The 6,947-nt window shown below is 34.7% G+C and overlaps 1 long non-coding RNA gene across 4 annotated transcripts in view; it reads right to left on the minus strand.

Annotated features, from left to right (window-relative positions):
* The window catches only part of LOC127846404 (uncharacterized), a 50,851-nt gene extending 44,650 nt beyond the window's left edge, over positions 1 to 6,201 (minus strand). For 2 of the 4 annotated variants that reach the window (XR_008033497.1, XR_008033496.1), the window contains exon 1: positions 5,774 to 6,200. This is a non-coding gene — a long non-coding RNA (uncharacterized LOC127846404). Of the gene's footprint in view, positions 1 to 5,773 lie in introns of all 4 variants that reach the window. The other 2 variants (XR_008033495.1, XR_008033498.1) reach the window with 2 other exon arrangements.
* Positions 6,202 to 6,947: the final 746 nt, after the last annotated feature.

Below are 6,947 nucleotides of genomic sequence, written 5' to 3' on the forward strand. Positions count from 1 at the left end.
TAAACAAAGTCGGCAAAATTATATGAAATTATCACATACACAGTGCCCCAGATAAGCTGCGTATCTGCGTCTTTCACCCTATAAAAATGTTTAAAAACGCAAAGAAATACAATATAATGCGTATTGAAAACGCAACCAATTTGACTTTTACGCAAATTCGTCAAATTTGATGCATACGATACAATAGCTTCGACCGAAAATGCCTTTTCTCTTTGGAATTATTAGCGTAATGTGGCGACGCTTTTCTTTAGGAAGCGACTGGATGACGGAGCAGGAAAACAATCAAAGTTATTCAAACGCTGAGCGGACTAGATTTCATAGTTAAATAAAGCGTCTGACCATATTATTTACGACGACATGCATGCGTATTCAATCTGACTTAATTCGTCGCTCGTTGTGCATGTATTTGCAAAACGTCTGTACTTTCAGTTTCTATTACGATGCGAAATAAAAATGTCTAAGAGAGGTCAAAAGACGTCCGCGATTGTTGCGCCAAAATATCGCTCGGTCGCTTACTTTTTCGAACAAAGAAAGCAAGAGCCAACAAGGGCCGAATCATTCGTGTTATCGATTTTTTTTAAGTTTGAAGTTTATATTATGGGCAGTTTTAAGGATTTAAAATGTTATAAAACATCAGTTTATTAAAGTTAATTAATATGATAGTTTACAGTCCTATTGAAGCAATACAAGTGTGCAGCTTCAACAGAAGTAAAGCAACAATGATTTTAAAATATGCACTTTTAGAACTCATTCACCCTATTTAAAGAATGAAATCACCCTATTTTTCAAAATCAATGGGTGAAAACCCTTTTTCCCAAATAATTATCTGGGGCACTGCATACAGTATGAATTGTTCGTTAGTCACAATATTTTACTTTGGGTAATAGATGTTTATGTTTTTTTATTAAAAGCCATTAATTTTGTAATCAAAGTCGGCATAATTATCGCCAATTAGCACGTAGGAATTATCTGTTGAAGAAAATTATATTTTCTCTGAACTTTCTGCTTGCATCTTAAAGTGTAACACATGAGTAATGAAGGTGTTGTAAACTTACATGGCGGCCAAATATATATAAGATCCTGAATTATTGAGAAATATAAAACCCGTTATGTGTCAACCATTGACTAACTGGCGGTAGTATTTCCCCACAAAACATTTAGTTTTTGTGTGCCTTTCGAGTCAATTTATCGTATTTTACTTCGATAGTACTTCGAATTATGGGACATTTTTTAGACCGAGTCCCATTTCCATATTTTTTTACCTAAATTAATTCTTTCGAACCACAGTAACGTTGAAAGTGAAACAAGTCCACATTTATTAACCTCAGACCATCGATATCGATTCTCAACCAATTTACAATAATTAATGCGTATACATGGTCATCACATGTTGTATATATACCTGGATATTCTGAATAATCCAGCACTTCAATATTTAAAAGCTAATTCTGACCGAAAATGACCGTAAATGTGTCTTAAGAAATTCATAGACACAAGCGGCCGCCATTTTGTCTGAAGTGTCGAGGTCGCAAAATTGCATTATGGAACACTCGATACGATGACGTTCAACGCGGAATTCCCATTGACACACTAAAACACGGCGCCCGATTATTTAAAACACGGTACCTACCCGGAAACGCATTTTGGGCTTCGATGATTTCAGTTGGAAATTGGTATTTTTTAATTTGATAATTGGGAAAAAACATCCATAACTGGCATTGGGAATGGGTCCGACTATCGGACTCGTATAATCGGACCCGTGAGATAAGCAGCAAAAGGCCGGTAACATCCTATTCAAACTTAAGCCAACACAATTTATTTCTTCACACATGTTTAAAATCAAATTAATCAAGTGCAGTAATGTTTCTAAATTGTCCCATAGTTTTCCCACATCCCATCCTCTATGGAGCTAAGCCCTAATGCTTTATCTGACAGTATGAGCATGCTTCCAGTAATGCAGTATTGATTAATGCCACTTGCCCCTCAAAGACCTTTGATGTCTGCCAACACCATTCACAACTTGCAGTATTTTTCGGCGTAAGCTGAATAAGCCAGCTTTTCACCCTGACTTGACCTTTGTAAGTGTCCAATAATACTCAAATAAAATTTCCCGCGGCTAGGTACGAATGAATACACTTCATTTATTCCATTGGCTGATTTGAGTATAACACCAGAACATTGGAAACATATCCGCGTCTTTGTAACACTGTTTTACTGCATGAAACAATTTTATCTCTAATGAAAAGGCCCAATAGATAGAACAGTTTTACAATCAATTTTCGACATAAATACAGTTTGTGCGTTCACCTTTTATTTTCAGAGAATTACCAGCGCAAAAGCGTTTAACTAAAGGCTATGTTGTCATATTTAGTACTTACTTGCATTGCATTTCAACCCGCGAGGTTTCGGGTCAATACGCGGTCATTTTGTGAAAGTCAGAGTTTATATACAGTTCATCACCGGAGTTCGCAAAAGGGGTTGCGATCATTGTGTCTTACTGACAATTACGTAGTGACTATAATGCATTGCATTCCAATCCGCAAGGTATCAAGGTCAGTTTGCGGTCAGTTGCAGAAATCTTTATATAAACGCCGTCTCGTAAACTTTGTGCACTTGAAGTCTGTTTTGATCAGAAAGATACTAAATAAAGATATTCGGCGATATTATTGTGGTATGTCAATCATCGATTTTTAATATGGTTTCAAAATTTGCATGATAAGGACCAATTTTGATAAAATTAATTAGAAATATTTATCCATTTAGACCAGTTTATTAAGCATGACCACAATAATTCGCTATACTATAATTATGCAATTAAATAAGATTCGAGTATTGCCGGCTGACCTATATGCACTCGTTTATTTTCATGTTTCTTGTGTTTTTCTATTCTGTAAATATAGATATCTGAGTAATAATATCACATAAAGCAAAATAAGCCACGAAATCTGGCGCAACACCCCGTAATTGATTTGCTTATGATGTAGCTAACAACTGCGCAGAAAAAAGGCATCCGCTACTTTTTATCTCATAGAGATAACTTTTGATCGTTCATAAACATCGACCACAATCAACGCCGTATATCTTTTTTAAAGATATTTCTTGTTTAGGCATAGTTTACACTGTTGTGATTGTCAAAGACTTTTGTATTTAACTGGTTTTATTGTTTACAAAAAAGTAAAGTGTATAAGTGGGGCTTGTATTTAAATATATTAAGCACTTTTATGCACACTTGCCTTAAAAGAGTTGTTTATTTTATTTTTTCTATATGATTTTTTATTTAAGTAGCAATAAAGAGAACATAATGAGTGGGATTCTTAATGTACATTTTGTTTTTGGGTTTTAATAAAGAAACCAAAAATTATATTATTTATTATTTTATATTCATTCTCTATTTAAATGTTTTTTTTGCTGAAAATTTGAAAATGTGCAATAGTCATTGGGACTCCTATTTTTTCCTTTTAGACTCCTACTTTTTCCAAGTAAGGAGTCCAAGGACTCCAGTTTTAAAATCCTAGTGAGACCCCCCTGAATATGCGTCTATTATTCATTACGCATTTATTTTACAATCTGGTCGTACCATTAAGAATTACAAAACAAGTTAGGAATGTTATTTTTACATCGGTTCGTATCAATTTTTATTAAGTTCTTTTTGCGTATTAAAGATCTTTTCGGTGCTATATAGAATGGCTATCAGGTTAGTTTAACAAAGCGCTTTTTTTCCAAAAAAGCAGGGTGTACAATCTATCTGTCAAAAAAATGGCTGCATCCAGAGGATGTCCTTACAAACTGCAAAGCGTGCAAAAAAACACGCTTTTAACATATTGTACAAAAAGTCACTCAATACAGACAATGCCAAGCTTACAGATTGATGTCAGACATTCGGTCTGACGGATTGACAAATTCTGTCAGACCGCATGAGTGTTTGTCAGACCAAACAAAAAGAGAGAAAACACAAAATGAAATGAGGGTTGCACATAGTATTTATTTATATCATAATGACATATATCAAGTATGTACTATCTAGTAATATCATAAAACAAGTATGTTACTATATATTAGTAGATATTATCAGATATCGGAATAGAGATTGGAATTCAAATAATTGATAATCTTTTTCTCACTGTCTCCTTCCTCCTGAAAATCTACTTGATAAATATCCGTTTGTAAATTTCCAGACGCTGTCACGGAATATACCGAGTTGCAATAGTTTGTATTTCAGATACATCGGAACACACTCGGCAAATTCCGCCTCTACATTCAGAATATTTTACGAATTTAGTATCGCGTGATCCAAATTATTTCGGAAAATAACGTGTATAACCGAACATGTGCGAGCTATTCTTATTGGAGGACACAAATAGCAATCTCCACGCAGAGTTGTCGTTCATAGATCGAAAACATAAAAACTACACTGGTATTAACGTATTTAGTTCTACATGTTTTGATGGCAAATATTGGAATCCCACGGAGCATTTGAATCGGACATTTTGGTCCGACGGAATTGCAAAATTTATCGGACCTTGTCATAATCTGTCAGATATGTCCATCTGTCCGACAAAGTTTGGTATTGTCTGCTCAAGAGAAAATATCTTATACGTTGACACCCATTATTATTTATTTTTAGGTCATTTAAAAAAGTTAAGAATTGTTTTCCAAAACTTAGTAGTAACGTTAAGAATACAATTTCAGAGTTAAGAATTATTTTTGAAAATCTGGTAGTAACATTAAGAATTTCACAAAACCTTATCTGGAGCTCTGTTATTAAAGAAAACGTTATTTTTTAGTCAAGCAAGATATAGACAAAGTTATATAAAGCCATGTTTGTAGAGCAATCAAATAATATCCACAAACAAAATAATTAGTACTTAGTATTTTGACCCCTGAAAAGTTCATTTGACCCCTGAACATTTCAAGAACAGGGTCATTTTACTCCGGGTTTTCAAAAGCTATTGAAATCCCTGAAGATTTTATATATTTGTATATTGGTCAATACTAAAATCCAAGTGAAATTCATTGCAAATTGCTGACTATGCTTTACTTTGCTCCAAGGCTTTCGAAAGAACTTCATTTTGTTTAAATCAATTTTTAATATTTTTTCTTTTACCAACCAGGTTTCAGAATTCTATTATATATATTTATTACATAAATCAGATATCCCTATAAACTTTCGTGCGCATAAAAACATCCAACCTTGGGGGGTGTTTGCTTTATTTCCAACCCCTACACCACTTCATTTTGGTTTATTGTAGCAACCATCCTGAGGTAAACGGTACCTTCATAACAAATAAAATGACAATATCTGTAAAATGCAGCTAATATCTTAAAAAAAAGTACCTCAAATCTAACTGAATTTGTATTTCAGCATGGAAAGGATATCAATCTGGTTACGTTTCTTTGATTTATTCATCTATATAATATGTATTGGAGAACAAAAGCTTAATAAACTGGTAGATGGTATCACTACTGTAGGCTATTTTTGGTGTTTATAGGTCTATAACTTATAATATTAAATTTATGTTTTTTTATTAACATAACTAAAGTTTAGTGTGTTCCTATTAAAATGATGACTGGACAGATTCGATGAAAAATATGAACATCATGTTTCTATGGGTTCTAGGATGCCTTCCTAGCATTGGCTTGTTACTAAGGCGTTAATGTCCGAAAGACATAAAAAAAATCTTATCAAATACCCATAGTGTGTTAAAGTTTTTATTTTATGAAAAGTCAAAATATCGCTTTAGTCTCCAAATAAACAGGAACATAGACTACTGACCCGTAGGTGATGTCTAAATGGATCCATATTAAACGCCTGGCCAACTCTTCACGTCCTCATGCGATAGTCTACATTCCAGTTGATCGAATAGGACTCAAGTTGATTTCCAAACGTCGCCACAAATCGAACTAAAGATTACCAATGCTTGAACGATATTTACTTAATTTCTCAAGTATTAATGTATGTCCTGTCCTTCGTGTGTTAAAATCATAGTCCCGCCGCGCCTTCATAGTTTTCTGTATGTGCAACGGTCCGCCATTTTCGATTTCAAGCCTTTAATTTATAAGTTAGGCTATAGAGGTCTAGCCAAGATATTGGGTATATTTGCAGTAGGCAAATAGACAAGTTGGCAACTAGCCAACTTGACAAAGCCAACTTGACAATTTACTACTCCGTGTGGTTGCATATCGTAAACCAACTAAAACACGTTTATTTATAGATTCTTGCATAGTGAATCAAACGGAAATTATGTCTCATGGTATAGATAATAGACGAGTTAACGCGTGACGTCACACGCACCTGCAAAGTTTAGACTCCGCCCACTGGTTGGCAAAAGAGGTGCAATTTATATAAGCGCATATAGAGAAGGTTGACGAAATCTTCGTTTTTAATGATAATCATGCACAATATCGAATATAATTAGCCGGATTTTTTTCGAAAAAATCTCGGCTTATAGATTGATGTTGTCGGGCGGGCGGGCGGGGTGGCGGGGTGGCGGGGATGGCGGGGTGGCGGCGTGCTCGAAAATGTTAAAGTTCTTATTTCATGGTATAACTTTGGTATGCTTGGACCTAGAGTCTTCAAACTTGACATGAAGGTTGGCCAGGATTAACAGATGATCACTGGTCATTTCAAGGTCATTCATTTGAAGGTCAAGGTCACTGTGACCTTCAATATAAAAAATGTTAAAGTTCTTATTTCATGGTATAACTTTGGTATGCTTGGACCTAGAGTCTTCAAACTTGACATGAAGGTTGGCCAGGATTAACAGATGACCACTGGTCATTTCAAGGTCATTCATTTGAAGGTCAAGGTCACTGTGACCTTCAATATAAAAAATGTTAAAGTTCTTATAACTTTGGTATGCTTGGACCTAGAGTCTTGAAACTTGACATGAAGGTTGGCCATAACTAGTTAGTAACCACTGGTCATTTCAAGGTCATTCATTTGAAGG

This window comes from Dreissena polymorpha, chromosome 9, assembly GCF_020536995.1.
Source record: "Dreissena polymorpha isolate Duluth1 chromosome 9, UMN_Dpol_1.0, whole genome shotgun sequence".
NCBI lineage: Eukaryota > Metazoa > Mollusca > Bivalvia > Myida > Dreissenidae > Dreissena > Dreissena polymorpha.